The 15,892-nt window shown below is 42.5% G+C and overlaps 1 long non-coding RNA gene across 1 annotated transcript; it reads left to right on the forward strand.

Moving 5' to 3' along the window:
* The first annotated feature begins 628 nt into the window (after positions 1-628).
* LOC121284495 lies at positions 629-15,719 on the forward strand. Its single transcript, XR_005944483.1, has 3 exons — positions 629-799; positions 4,197-4,283; positions 15,581-15,719. It is a non-coding gene; the product is annotated as an uncharacterized LOC121284495 (long non-coding RNA).
* Positions 15,720-15,892: the final 173 nt, after the last annotated feature.

The following is a 15,892-nucleotide window of genomic DNA, read 5'->3' on the forward strand; positions in this document are numbered from 1 at the left end:
TGCTTCCAATGTGCCCAAGCCTCACAAACTGATTGCAAATTCTGATTCTGTCCTGTTACCATATACCAATGCACCCGGAGAGGACAGAACACTACATCATTCGTTTTGTCCAGTCGCCAAGGCCAAACTTCAATTTCAATTATAAGCTTGTTTATGCTTGCGAAGAAAACATTGTTTTAGCTGTAATAGTAAATGATCAATGCAAACATAGGCGGAATATCTAATACTTATTCCCTGTCCCATTTCGCGAAATATTACCGAAGACCTAAGAGGCATATGATGAGAATGGAAAGACCTTTACTGTATGAGTCCCTGTGCAGGGCCTGAACTCACTTCCTCGCCCACAGTGAATGGGTGGCCGCTTTCTCCCTGGCCGGTGAAAGCCTGGACATTATGATTCAATTCGATAAATGTGCTTTGCTTTCATTTTTATCCGCTGGATATTGTTTAACAAGGGGCACGAAAGCAAGTCTGATCCTGACTGGCGGAAGCGGGGTCGCTACAATCGGACAACCAGAGAAGAGAATCAGCTCCGTTGCTAAGCAATGGAATAAATCCGGAAGTGACGTGAGTCAAAGGGCGGTTGGTGAACAGAAAGAGTTAACTGGTTAGAGTAGGGGAGGGAGAGAGAGAGAATTAACTAGGTTGACTGAGTTAACCAGTTAGAATGGGGGAGAGGAGAGAGAGAGAGCGATTAACGGGTTTAATCAGTTTTGACTGAGTTAACCAGTTAGAGTGGGGGACATAGCTGGAATTGACTGATTTAATCAGCCACAATGTGAAGTTGTGGAGCTATACAGTAAGTTCCATTCTAGCTGTGTTTACATATTGCCATGTACGCTAAATGTTGAAGGAGTGGATTCTGGAAATCTGAAATAAAAACAGAAAATGCCGGGAATACTAAACATGATGTAAGGTCACAACCAGAAACGTTAACTCTGTTTCTCTTTTCTCAGATGCCGCCAGACCCGCTGAGTGTTTCCACTCAGCATTTTCTGCTTTTATTGCATTAAGTGGTAGCTGGTTTCAGGATTCAACTTTTTTTTATGATTTCTATGGCAGCTGCAGCTCCTGGAGTGATGAGAATCTGCTGAATACGGCGGATCGGCTTTTGCAAGAGGATAAAAGATGGGGCAGATAGTAAACATGGTGTAATAAACACTGTTTCTTTCAGTGGACAGATTATCAATTGCTCTTCTATTTGAGTTGTTAACACCTGTCCCAATGTAAAAGTAAATTTTAACCAAAAAATGTCTTCCAGCATATTTTTTGTAAGCTCCATTAAAAGTATAAAATCAGAATATCACCTGAATTCAGGGCATTTTCCATTGCCTAATAATATTTGTCATACTGTGTGGAATTGCCTTCAAGATATAATTTCAATTTTGGCTGAACTTAATTTGTAATAAATATATGGTGTTGCTGTTCACTTGTAATCAGCGATTATATTTGTTTTTGACAGTCAATAATTAATAAAATCCTTGCTATGCAAGTAATGTAAATTATCGGCTGTCCTTTCAAACCAAAATTGATGGAGTGGCACAAGGAGCATTAAAATCCAGAGGGGAAAAATCATTATTCTATCAAAACATGCAGAGTCTGTGTCGTCATCTTCGGCAGTCCCTTGGGTTCGAGGCTGACTTGCTTCCACTCTGGTTCTATGGCTTCTGAGATGGCTGATAAATCCAATACATGATCTGCAGGTTCTTCCACATGCTGGGCAGATGGTTCTTGTAGGATCTGATAGATGAGGAGTAGTTTGGAGGTTTGTGTGCTCTCCCTGATGCCTTGACTTTGCCTCTGAAGTTTCTTGATGTGCTCAGTGCCTTCCCGAATGAACTTTCGCTATTTTGGTCAGTCACAAGGCAGGGACTCCCATCTGTTGGTGGGGATGTTTGACCTCTTCTTTGAAGACATCACTAAAGTGTTTTTGCTGACCTCCTGCGACTATTTTGCCGTGACCGAGTTCCGTGTAGAGCCGTTGCTTCCAGGAGTCTGGTGTCAGGCATATGAATGACATGTTCCACCTAGTGAAGCTGATTTTGAGAATGAGTTGGATGCTAGATGTATTGGCTTGGGAGAGGCTGCTGCTGTTGGACTGCTTTACTGTTTACAGATTTGGAGGATCTTGTGAAGGCAGTGCTGGTGGTACTTCTCCAGTGCTTTGAGATGCCTGCTGTTGGTTGTCCAAGTCTCCAAAGCACATAGGAATGCAGGGATCACTGCTGCCCAGTAAACTATGATCGCAGCCATAGTTTACTGGGTATCAGTGGGGTTTGAGATCCTGTTCCTCAATATTTGTTTCCTCAATCGGCTGTGGGGACAATCATGTTTTGTCATCTATGTTTACCTTTGTTGAGAGGAGTCTTCCATCATATGAAAAATCGTTCACGTTTTCCAGGACCTTACTGTTGATCTGAATCGATGTGGGGAGGTGTTGTGGTGTGGGAGCTGGTTGGAAGAGGATCTTAGTTTTCAGGGTGTTTAGGGAAAGGCCTATTTTTTCATATGCTTTGGAGACTGAGTTGACTATCATCTGGAGCTAAGTTTTTGAGTGAGCGCACACACAAGTGTTATCTGCACCCCGGAGCCCAATGACTGAAGTTGGAGTGATTTTGGTTTTGGATTGAAGGAGATGAGGGTTCAACAGTTTCCTGTCTGTTCTGTAAATTATCTCTCCACACCTGTGGGTAATATTTTGGAGATGACGTGCAGTATAGTGGCAAGGAAGGAGATTGGTGCAATGACATAGCCATGTTTGACTCCAGTCTTTGAGGCAGGGTCTGTGGTGGTTCTGTTGTGAGGATCACAGTTTGCATGTTAACGTGGAGGAGGAGGAGGATGGTGACAAATTTACAGTTTGTACAGATCATAATTGAAAATTATATTTATCCTGATTATATCCTAACACTGCTAGTGATATAAAAGGATTTTAATGTTTTCAGGGTTGAGTTATTAGTGCCAGCCCATTTTTTGTACCTGCTGGTTTGGAGGGGTGGTGGATGGCGCTGGAGAAAGGTGGGAACAGCCACCCACTCTCAAGTGTTGTGTTGTCAATTAGGCATACTTAAGGATATATTAGGGCCACTGTCCTGATGCCAACTCGAGTTTTCCATTTGGCTTGCAGGACCCCCATGAAGGTGAAACCAAGCTGAGGATCTCCAGGTGGCAGATCAGGAAACCAGTGTTCCACTTTAAAAATAAGACCTCCATCTGCACCACCCCCCCCACCCCCTCCCAACAGCCTCAATAACCACAGGCTCATGGCTGGGGTCACAGGCCACCCTGTCATTATAGAGTTATGGGTCCTCCATCTACAAGGTCAGCCTGGCAGCCAAGGCCCTTTTTGTTTTTAAATTTTATAAAAGTTTTTAGAAGGCATATCCATCTTAAGATGCCTTCTTTCACCTACCTACATCTGCAACTCCCACCTCTGATGGTGGGCCTTCTTTCAGTGCTAGTGGCCCTCCAGCCTTGGGATCCTACCCACCAATTGGTTTTCTCCTTGAAAAACACATCCAGGGTTCCACAGTTGGCAGTTCTAGTTCCCAGCACTGAATGGGGGCCCTGGAACAAAAATTCAACCCTATGTATTTGAAGCAAATTCAATTGTTTATTTCTCTTTTTCAGTTTTTTTTAACTTAATGTTCCACAGCTGTTACAATTGAGATCAACTAGGCAGGTCAATTTAATAATGGTTATTGAGTTTCTGCAATTATCTGCCCTTGGAACGTTTTATCCTGTAGGTCATATCATCATTTCTGTAGTAAGAGCATGATTTATATTATACCATTTAAAAAAAATGCTTTCAAATGCATCATTTGAAGTTTAGTAGTTAAGTATTATAAAATTTTACCCCATTGATTTTACTGCTATAAGTGTCTGTAAAAGTTTACGACTTTAAGTATCTATAATGGAAAAATATGACACACAGTGTTTTATAAATTTAGTATAATGTAATACTGCAGAATACAAGTGTTATTTTTTTCTTTTTTTTGTCTTACAAGAAAAGCTGTGGGGTCTTAAACCTGAACTCAATGGTTTAAATTGTGACTGAAAGGCAGAGCTTGGACTCAGTATAAATCAACAGATTTGAAAGTTGGTTAATTTGCCCTAATAATTGACTAGATTGATAGATTTTCATCATATGTCATCCAAGCAAACATGACAATACATATATTAATATTTCCTTGCAGGAAAACATCCCAAAGTACTTCATAGGATTTACATTGACACCGAACCAAATAAACCAGTTATTAGGAACAGTGATGAAAAGCTTCGAGGTAAGTTTTAAGCAAGTCTTGGAAGGAGAGAGATGAAGAAGTTTAGAGTGAAATTCAGAACTTAGGTGTCAGTGGCAAAAGAGTGGAATTTATGACCTGGAAGGATGGTAATGCTTTTGATCTTTTCAATATTTAGTTGGGGGAAAAACGTTTCATCCAAAACTGAAGAATGTCAGACAAGTATTCTGACAATTTAGAGACAGTGTAGGAGTCTAGAGAGGTGGTAAAGTAGATCATGTGAAAACTGACGGTATTTTCGGATGGTGTTGCCCAGGAGCAGTACGTAAATAGGAAATAGGAGGGGGGGTAAATTTAGATCCTTGGGAGATACCTGAGATATCTGAGCAAGGAACAGGATCAGTAACCCATTGCATGTGATTCTCTGGTTACAATTAGGTAAGTAAGTAAGAATGGACACGTTCCTTGCCCGAAAAGCTGGATGAATGAGGAAAAATGTTGGTGAAGAATGGTGGGGTCAATTGTGCCAAAGGCTTTAAGCAGGTAGAGAAGGATGAGGGATAGTTTATGTTTGTTGATCACATGGATGTGATTTATGATTTTGGTAAGATCCATTTTAGTATGGTGGCAGGAGCCAAAACCTGATTTTGATACTAGGTGTAAAAGGTTGTGGAACAAATAGTTCTTTAATCCTTATCCCGTGCTCACTGGTCACCCTGTACAAAAAATCATTCTCAATTATATAGTAAGGCTTAACCCTGACTTTACCTTCTACAAGGTGTTCATTAACCATGCCACTTCAGATTTCACGTTCAGAAAGGTTGTTAACCTTTCATCAACCTTCTTCCTCAGTATTTGACAGAGGAGCTCTACTAGTGGAACAGTGGGGATCTTTTCTCTTGCTCCTCAAGTCTCATCCTGCTTCAGCTCTCCTGTAGATTTTTTCTGCCTTCCCAACCTCTTCAGTCCACAAAGGAAAGATTTGAGCAAACTCCTCATTTGTCCAAAACAAAAACAGAATTACCTGGAAAAACTCAGCAGGTCTGGCAGCATTGGCGGAGAAGAAAAGAGTTGACGTTTCGAGTCCTCATGACCCTTCAACAGACCCTTCAGAACTCTTTTATTCTCTGCCGATGCTGCCAGACCTGCTGAGTTTTTCCAGATAATTCTGTTTTTGTTTTGGATTTCCAGCATCCGCAGTTTTTTGTTTTTATCCTCATTTGTCCATTTCTGACATGTGCCTATTTTGGTAATTGATAGGATGATATAGTAGGGATTAAATAATAGCTTCAGTAATTGCCTGACTTTTCCCACCATGCTGTTTGAAGTCACTGGAGATGTGGAGTAATACCTTACATTCTGCTGCATACCCTGTGTACCGCCTTGGACCGCTGAAGTAACTGGACTGTCAGACTAGATTGGCAGCTACAAAGGTCACAGTTTCACCACAGCAGTCAGCACAGTGGCCTCCTTACTAATTAACTTCATGGGTTTCAAAAGAAAATAATGGATGGCTCCACATAGCTCATGGTTTTTACAAGGTCAATCAAATAAAAGGTAAGGACCTAGAGGCTGGGTTCTGGTTTCTCAGTCTAGAGTCCATACAAAGAACAAAGAAAAGTACAGCAGGAACAGGCCCTTCGGCCCTCCAAGCCTGCGCCGATCATATTGCCCGTCAACTAAAACATTTTGCACTTCCGGGGTCCGTATCCTCTATTCCCATCCTTTTCATGTATTTGTCAAGCTGCCTCTTAAACACCACTATCGTACCTGCTTCCACCACCTCCTCTGGCAGTGAATTCCAGACACTCACTACCCTCTGCGTAAAAAAACTTGCCCCCGCATATCTCCTCTATAGTTTTCTCCTCTCACCTTAAATCTATGTCTCCTAGTAATTGACACTTCCATTCTGGGAAAAAGCTTCTGACTATCTACTCTGTCCATGCCACTCATAATTTTGTAAACTTCTATCAAGTTGCCCCTCAATCTCCGTCGCTCTAGTGAGAACAATCTGAGTTTCTCCAACCTCTCCTCATAGCTAATAATCTCCAGACCAGGTAGCATCCTGTAAACCTCCTCTGCACCCTCTCCAATGCCTCCATATCCTTCTGGTAACGTGGTGACCAGAATTGCACGCAATATTCCAAGTGTGCCCTAACCAAGGTTCTAAATAGCTGCATCATGACTTCTAAGCTTTTATACTCAATACCCCTGCCAATGAAGGCAAGCATGCCATATGCCTTCCTGACTACCTTATCCACCTGCGTTGCCACTTTCAGTAACCTGTAGACCTGTTCACCCAGATCCCTCTGCCCGTCAATGCACTTAAGGGTTCTGCCATTTACTGTATAATTCCTGCCTGTATTAGACCTTCCAAAATGCATTACCTCGCATTTGTCTGGATGAAACGCCATCTGCCATTTCTCCGCCCAAGTCTCCAACCAATCTATATCCCGTTGTATCTTTTGACGATCCTCTTCACTATCTGCAACTCCTCCAACCTTAGTGTCATCTGCAAACTTACTAATTAGCCCAGTTACATTTTCCTCCAAATCATTTATGTATACTACAAATAGCAAAGGTCCCAGCACTGATCCCTGCGGAACTCCACTAGTCACAGCTCTCCATTCAGAAAAGCAACCTTCCACTGTTACCCTTTGTCTTCCATGACCAAGCTAATTCTGTATCCATCTGAGATAAAAACAAAAAACTGCGGATGCTGGAAATCCAAAACAAAAACAGAATTACCTGGAAAAACTCAGCAGGTCTGGCGGCATCGGCAGAGAAGAAAAGAGTTGACGTTTCGAGTCCTCATGACCCTTCACCAGAACTGATCTTTCTTTACAAGGAGAGGGAAGTATAAGCTGGTTTGGGGGGGTGGGGTGGAGAAGAAGTGGAGGGGGTGGTGTTAGGATAGGAGCAGATCATCAAAAGATGTCACAGACTAAAGAACAAAAGAACACAGAGGTGTTGAAGTTGGTGATATTATCTAAACGAATGTGCTAATTAAGAATGGATGGTAGGGCACTCAAGGTATACCTCTAGTGGGGGTGGGGGAGCATAAAAGATTTAAAAATAATGGAAATAGGTGGGAAAAGAAAAATCTATATAAATTATTGGAAAAAAAAACAAAAGGAAGGGGGAAGAAACAGAAAGGGGGTGGGGATGCAGGAGGGAGCTCAAGACCTAAAGTTGTTGAATTCAATATTCAGTCCAGAAGGCTATAAAGTGCCTAGTCGGAAGATGAGGTGCTGTTCCTCCAGTTTGCGTTGGGCTCCACTGGAACAATACAGCAGGCCAAGGATAGACATGTGGGCAAGAGAGCAGGGTGGAGTGTTAAAATGGCAAGCGACAGGGAGGTTTGAGTCGTTCTTGCGGACAGACCGCAGGTGTTCTGCAAAGCGGTCGCCCAGTTTACGTTTGTTCTCTCCAATGTAGAGGAGACCACATTGGGAGCAACGAATATAGTAGACTAAGTTGGGGGAAATGCAAGTGAAATGCTGCTTCACTTGAAAGGAGTGTTTGGGGCCTTGGACGGTAAGGAGAGAGGAAGTGAAGGGGCAGGTGTTACATCTTTTGTGTGGGCATGGGGAGGTGCCATAGGTGGGGGTTGAGGAGTAGGGGGTGATGGAGGAGTGGACCAGGGTGGTCTCCTCTATATTGGAGAGACCAAACGTAAACTGGGCGACCGCTTTGCAGAACACCTGCGGTCTGTCCGCAAGAATGACCCAAACCTCCCTGGCGCTTGCCATTTTAACACTCCACCCTGCTCTCTTGCCCACATGTCTGTCCTTGGCCTGCTGCATTGTTCCAGTGAAGCCCAACGCAAACTGGAGGAACAGCACCTCATCTTCCGACTAGGCACTTTACAGCCTTCCGGTCTGAATATTGAATTCAACAATTTTAGGTCTTGAGCTCCCTCCTCCATCCCCACCCCCTTTCTGTTTCTTCCCCCTTCCTTTTGTTTTTTTTTCCAATAATTTATATAGATTTTTCTTTTCCCACCTATTTCCATTATTTTTAAATCTTTTATGCTCCCCCACCCCCACTAGAGGTATACCTTGAGTGCCCTACCATCCATTCTTAATTAGCACATTCGTTTAGATAATATCACCAACTTCAACACCTCTGTGTTCTTTTTTTCTTTAGTCTGTGACATCTTTTGATGATCTGCTCCTATCCTAACACCCCCCCCCCTCCACTTCTCCCCCCCCTCCCCTTAAACCAGCTTATATTTCCCTCTCCTTGTAAAGAAAGATCAGTTCTGTTGAAGGGTCATGAGGACTCGAAATGTCAACTCTTTTCTTCTCTGCCGATGCTGCCAGACCTGCTGAGTTTTTCCAGGTAATTCTGTTTTTGTTCTGTATCCATCTTGCCAGCTCACCTCTGATCCCGTGCGACTTTACCTTCTTTACCAGTCTGCCATGAGGGAGCTTGTCAAAGGCCTTACTGAAATCCATGTATATAACATCCACTGCCCTTCCATCATTGATCATACATTATACAATGTTTCCTAACATCAGGCAATCTCCTAACAATCAGCAGTAGATGTAGTACACTTGGATCTCCAAAAGGCATTCAATAAGGTGCCACACAAAAGATTAGTATGCAAGATAAGGGCTCATTCATTTGGGGTGATACATTAGCATGGATGGAGGAGTGGTAACAGAGGCATGGATAAGAGCTTCAGTCACCAAAGAACTGAAGCAGAGGCAGTGTCGGACAATACTCCAGAGGAGGAAATGGGCGATCTTAGTTAAGGTGCAAATTTTTCATTGAAAATTCAATCTTGAGTTCAAATACAACATCAGGTTGTGAACAGTCTGATTTCAGGCACAAGTATAAAAAAGCAACAAATAGGAGTAGGCCATGTGGCCTCTCAAGCCTGCTCTGCCATTACAATAGTATTATGGCTGATAATCTATCTCAACTCCGTTTTCTTGCACAATCGCAATATTGCTCTAATTCTTTTGGGCCAGGATTTTACGGCCCTTCTTGCCCGGTGCCATATTACAGTCCTATCAATCTGAATGGAGAGTCAAATGGCTCGCCAAGTCCACTGCGGGGGGAGACACACTGCGGCGGGGCTATAAAATCCTGGCCTTGAAGTCCAAAAATCTGTTGTTCAACCTTGAAGATATTCAACAATTGAGCATCCACAGCCCCCTGGAGTAGTGAATTCCAAAGACTCACATTCCTCTGAGTGAAGAAATTTCTCCTCATGTTAGTTCAAAATGACCGAGCATTTATCCTGAGACTATACCCCCTTGTCCTAGACTCTTCAGCCAGAGGAAGTAGTCTTTCAGCATCTACTCTGTCATACTCTCTCAGAATCTTATATTTTAATGAGATCACCTCCCATTCTTACTCCAAGAGTATGGGCACGTTCTACTTGATTTCTCCTCGTAGGGCAGCCCTCGTCTCAGGAATCAGTCTACTGAATCTTTGCACCCCCTCAAGGTAAGTCGACCCTTCCTTAGGCACAGACCTCAAAACTGTACATACTACTTGAGGTGTGACCTGGCTCTCGTCCTTCCCAATGGTAGCAAGATTTCCTTACTCACAAACTGAAACCATTGGACTTTATAAATAGGTTGGTACAACAAGTAATTGTGTTTCATCTACGACGAAATGCAAATTCCCTTGAACCACTGGCATTTAAAAAATAGTGGCTCAGATCTCCCGATCCAGGGGCTTGTACGTGGGAGGTACTCTAGAAGATATGCTAGCAAACTGCGCCACCCCCCCACCACCCTCCCCACTGACCCGTGCAAGGACAATTGCCAATGGCAATTACCCTGCACAAGGAACCATCCAGTACTCTGATTTAAATCACAGATTCAGATGATTCTCTTATCAGGATGGTTGTCCAGTAAAGGTCAGAAGAATTAAAACCACTTCTAACTCCTGAGCAACTATAGTACTGACCGTCCCCCAACCACCACAGGATTCCATGGCCAACACCTACCCCCTACCCGAAACCCCCCCGAGACTAATCTCAACTGCCCCCTATCCCCACTGGATCCCTCTGACCCCTAGACTACTCCTCCCACACCACGCACACCCCCCCCACCACCCTGACTGACCACCTGACCCCTCCCACCCCATTGACCACCCAACCCTCCCCGATGCATCCTGCCTCCCGCCCTCAGTGACCACCCAATCCCCCAACCCAGTAGCCTTGCACACTTAGCTTTTCCTTGGCTTCTCAAAGTGTCTAGTACCTTTAAACTTAATTGCTTTGTAACACAAAGTGCTTCCTTTCTTACTGTTCTGCTGCCCTGCACTGAGGGCCTCTGGAACCTGCTGAACTGCACTTTTCTCACCCAGCATGAGTCAGAAGGTCAGGTGAGGAAGGTGCAGCTCCCGACTTATGTAGGAAAAAAGGAGTGGAGTGACTATCCGGCTGTGATTACCACTCCTCAGAAGTTTTGGCCCATTATGTATTTATATTCTTTCTACCAAAGTGATTAACCTTACATTTCCCAAAATTATACTCCCAACCATCTTCATCTGCTTCATCAATGACCTTCCATCATAAGGTCAAAAGTGGAGATGTTCACTGATGATTGCACAATGTTCAGCACCATTTGCTCAGATACTGAAGCAGTCCATGTCCAAATGCAGCTGGACAATATCCAGGCTTGGGCTGACAAGTGGCAAGTAACATTCGCAGCACACAAGTGCCAGGCAATGACCATCTTCAAGATAGAATCTAGTCATCGCCCTTTGACACTCAATGGCATTACCATCACTGAAACCCCTACTGTCAACAATCTGGAGGTTACCATTGACCAGAAACCGAACTGGACTAGCCATATTAATACTGTGGCTACAAGACCAGGTCAGAGGCTAGGAATCCTGTGGCGAGTAACACACCTCCTGACTCTTCAAAGCCTGTCCACCATCTACAAAGCTCAAGTCAGGAATGTGATGGAATGGATGAGTGCAGCTCCAAGAAAACTCAAGAAGCTTGACATCATGCAGGACCAAGCCGCCCAATTGAATGGCACCCCATCCACAAACATTCACTCCCTCCACCGCCGACACACAATGGCAGCGGTGTGCAGCATCTACAAGATGCACTGCAAGAAACTTGCCAAGCCTCTTTAGATAGCACCTTCCAAACCCACAGCTGCTACCATCTAGAAGGATAAGGGCAGCACACACATGGGAACACCACTACCTGGAAATTCCACTCCAAGCCACTCACCATCCTGCCTTGGAAGTATATTGCCGTTACTTCACTGTCGCTGGGTCAAAATCCTGGACCGCCCTCTCTAACAGCTCTGTGGGTGTACCTATACCACATGGTCTGCAGCAGTTCAAGAAGGTAGCTCACCACCATCTTCTCAAGGATAATTAGTGGTGGGCAAAAAATGCTGGCCTAGCCAGCAACTCCGCACCCCATGAACCAATAAAAAACACTTCATGTGACCCCTCCCTGTCCACTCATTTTTATCTATACATCGCCCCTTTGCAGACTCTGTCTTCTTTACAGCTTGCTTTCCACCGAGCTATATATTAGCCAGCTTGAATACATTATAGTTGGTCCCTTCATCTAAGTCATTTATATAGATTGTCAATAGCTGAAACTTGAGCAGGGATCCTTGTCTCACCCCACTATTAACAGGTTGCCAATTTAAAAATGTCCTGTTTCTTCCTACTCTCTATCCTTTAACCAAGCCTCCATCCATGCTAATCCCATGAGCCCTTATCTTGTGTAAAAGCCTTTTGTATGTCATTTTTTGAAATACTTTTTGAAAGCCAAGTTATACGACATCTACTGGTTCCCCTTTATCTACCTTTTAGTCACATCCTTAAAAAACTTGATACAGTTGCTAACCCAATTTCCCTTTCATAAAACTGTGTTGATTGACTATACCTCATCATACTATGGGCAGGATTTTTACCTTGCCAATTAATGGCCAGCCAGCGTGAAACGTGCGCTGGGAGCCTCACCGTTGCTGCGGTGGGGGTGGGAGGAGCACGAGCACTGAAATGTATGCATGGCAGGGGTGCACGCAGTGAAAGTTCCCTGAAGGCAGAGTTGCCTCAGGGAGCTGAAGATTTTTAACATCAAAAATAAAGAATTAAAAAATAAGGAAAACATGTCCCCTCATGTGACTCTGTCACAGGAGCAGGGACATATTAAAAATGAGTTTTAAAAGTTTTTTTTTAAATCACTGGTTGAAACCTCATCCCACCCATTGGTGAGGTTTCACAAAAAATGCAAGGGCCGCTTGGTCTATTCACACGCCCGCCAACTGAACGGCTGGATGGGCAGCGAAAAATTCGATTTAATTAATTGAGCACATTAATAGACCTCTTAATTGTTGAAGGGCACACTGCTGCCTCTCGCGCTCACCTGCTGAGTGAAATATCGCAATGATGTTGGGATGCTTGCCTGACGTCATCATGCACTATTTTACTCTCATTTAGGTTGGGCACGCACCCGCCCGATGAGGGAAAAATTCTGCCCTATGATTTGCTCGATTATCATGTTGTCACTTCCTTTAACATGGGTTCCAGCATTTTCCCTGTGACCATAAGAAGGGGATTGGAACTCGAGCTGTTTACAATGTCTAGGAATTACTTGGAAGTGGGGACAGAAGCAAAATTAAATTTGAGGATGACAAAAAATTGGGAATTGGAGCAATTGGAAACAGTCTGATCAAATACAGAAGGAACTAAATAGATTGGGAAGCTGGGCTCATGTGTATCTGTTAATGTGGACAAATGTAAATTAACGAGAAAGGTGGGGGGAAAAAAAGCAATCATACAAGGCATGATAGAGGAAAGGGATTTGGGGATTCTGTTGGATAGATTGATAAAGTCAGCAGCACAATGGGGAGAGAGAGAGCAAGTGTGATCTTTGGCTGTATGGAACTTGAATGGAGCTCAAATCTTAGGAAGCGATTGTGAATTTGTACATAATGCTTGTCTGACCCCACCTGGAATACTGTGTTGTAGACATTAAGCTTTGAAAGTTGTTTTAAAACTTTTCAAAGTGAAATCAGTAGCCAGATTCACATTAAATAGTTAATAACTGTGGATTCATGTAAGAGAACTTATGTAAGATTTTTCAGTGAGCCAAATCCAGATATCATTCACTCATTCCTAGGCATAGTCTGGATGTTAAACCTCAGGGAGTTCCTTAACAAGAAGTTGAAATATGCCTTGATAAACAATTGTCAGGTACCTATCCTAGTGTTCTGAGGGGGCATGGTTATGGTCCTCCATATTATGCAAAAGACATAGAGGGAAGATGCAGGGATGGACGGCAAAATTAACAGCTCTGGTAGGCATCTGATCAATGAAGGGAGGCTGCAAAATCTGGAAACCTTTACACCAAAGAGAAATTTCTCTGATCATCTTATTCAAATATTCAAGATCCTAAAGAGTTCAGACACAATAATTGTCAATAGAATCACATCTCTGCTGCCTTATTGCCTCCAAGTTTGTGGAGCCTACCCAAGGAATTGAGTTGGACCTGGGCTTGTATTTGGAGCTGGGCCAGCTTTTGTAATAGATGCAGGCATGCTACTCTGCTACAAAAGGAAACAGAGATTGTTGCTTGTCTTACTGTACAATTTCATGTTCCTATTCCCATGTGGCACCCAGATGCAGTGCTTCCACCAAGTTGACATTAAGGCTTGTCCTGATATCCTCCTCAGTGCTAAGCTGATATTAACAATGTGTATTTATTCAACTCCAGGACTGTTTCCACCTTTGCATTGAATATACAGCACAGATAGAGGCCATTTGAATGAACCAGCCAATGCCAGCTGGCATTAATACTCCACTCGAACCACCTCCCACCTCATCTAAATCCATCATCTTAACCCTCTTTTCCTTTCTCCCTCTTTTGCTTGTCTAGCTTCCCCATATATGCATCTATACTATTTATTTCAGCCACTCCTTATAGTAATGAGTTTCACATTCTCACCAGTGTTTGGATAAATAAGTTTCTTCTGAATTCCCTATTGGATTTCTTGGTGACTACCGCACATTGATGGCCTCTAGTTATGATTTCCTCCACAAGAGGAAACATTCTCTCTGTATCCACTCTATCAAAACCATTCATAATTTAAATTTTTAGGTCACCCCTCAGCCCTAGTTGTAAAGTTTAGGGAAAGAGTCAAATTAGTCAAGTTTGCAACATAGATCTAAGGTATAAGAAATATCAATCAAATCTTCTCTCCAAGTTTATCCCATTATAATCAGGAATGATTGATCATGCAAGAAGCAGAAAACATTGCAAGGAGAGAGAAGGCTGAATTAACATAGGAGAAGATCAATTTTGAGCCACTGGTCTAACCGTTCCTTGAAGACAGAAATTATATGCCATAGTCTTAAATGAAGTGCACGTATTTTTCTATCAGTTGTTTGGTTATTTTTAAGGACCTTTAAGGTCTATTTCTATTGCTTTTTCAGAAACCCAAGCTTTTCCAACTTTGAATCTTTCAGTTTTTGATACTAAATTTACTGAAAAATTAGAGCTCAAAAAACAGGCTAAACTGAACAAAGTCTGTTTTCTATTTTGAGCGTTACTAGAATGCAGTAAAAGAGTAAAAATATTGCCATATAATGTCACTTTCCACAACTATTTTAGCAGCAAAGTACATTTAAAGTACATGATTGAAATGTGCATACTAAAATGTATGTTTAAATAGCACATATCATTATAAGTATTGTGAAGCACAAATATTTTAAAAGCCTGACTGAAGTATGAAAGTTGATCCAAAAAATTTATTTCGCAGTATGTGCAATGAACACTGCATAATGATCACTATATGTGATGTATCCATTTTGTTAAGCAAGCTTTTCTCAAAAGGTCAAGGCTCAGCAGATATACTTTTTACACATTTCGCTTTACAGTACAAAAAACTCTTACACCCCTATATACTCTATTATTTCTTAATTGAGTTTCTTATAAGTTAGCAGCCTCCATTGTGTTTTGAATCCAAATTATATTGGATCCCATGCATATTTTGTAAGTGACCAAAATATAACATTATATTGCAGACTATGCTATTCCTTGCAGAAATTTTACAATTATTACAGGGCTGTTATTACTTTAGCAGGATCCTGATTTCATTTTGTGCTATTCGATGGTTCTGCCTTTGTTGAGCTCATTTTGATTCCACCTGTATTGGGATCATAGCGCACAAATTCTAATGTAGTTGAATTTAGTGTTCCTTCTTCATAGGGGTGATTAATATTGGATGCTTATTTTCTTCCTTGCAGTGCTTAGTTGTTTAAATTTCTGTTGCTCTGTTCTGTGTCGGACTGTAATTTTGTTGTATTTAATTGGTCCTGTTCCTTTACTGTTGTAGTGGTTTGTCGCTGATCGTGTCCTTCTTGGTTACCATGACAATAGGAGGGACATCCTGTCAGATTGACGAACAGCACAAAGGAGGAGAGGGATGTCAGATTGAGATACCTGCTGCAGCAAAAGATATTTGTACCCTTGGCAGTCTCATCAGGTAATCGCTACGAAAGAGGATTTTCATAACAACATGGGAAGGAAATTCAGATATGTAAAACACCAGGAAGTGTGCCGTTAACCCGGTTGCATATAAATGAGTGATGATTAGCATATTTCAGCTGCAAATTATGCCTGTAATGTTTTGGGTTTTATTTTTAGC

The sequence above is a fragment of the Carcharodon carcharias genome, chromosome 11 (genome assembly GCF_017639515.1).
Source record: "Carcharodon carcharias isolate sCarCar2 chromosome 11, sCarCar2.pri, whole genome shotgun sequence".
NCBI classification, from domain to species: Eukaryota; Metazoa; Chordata; class Chondrichthyes; order Lamniformes; family Lamnidae; genus Carcharodon; species Carcharodon carcharias.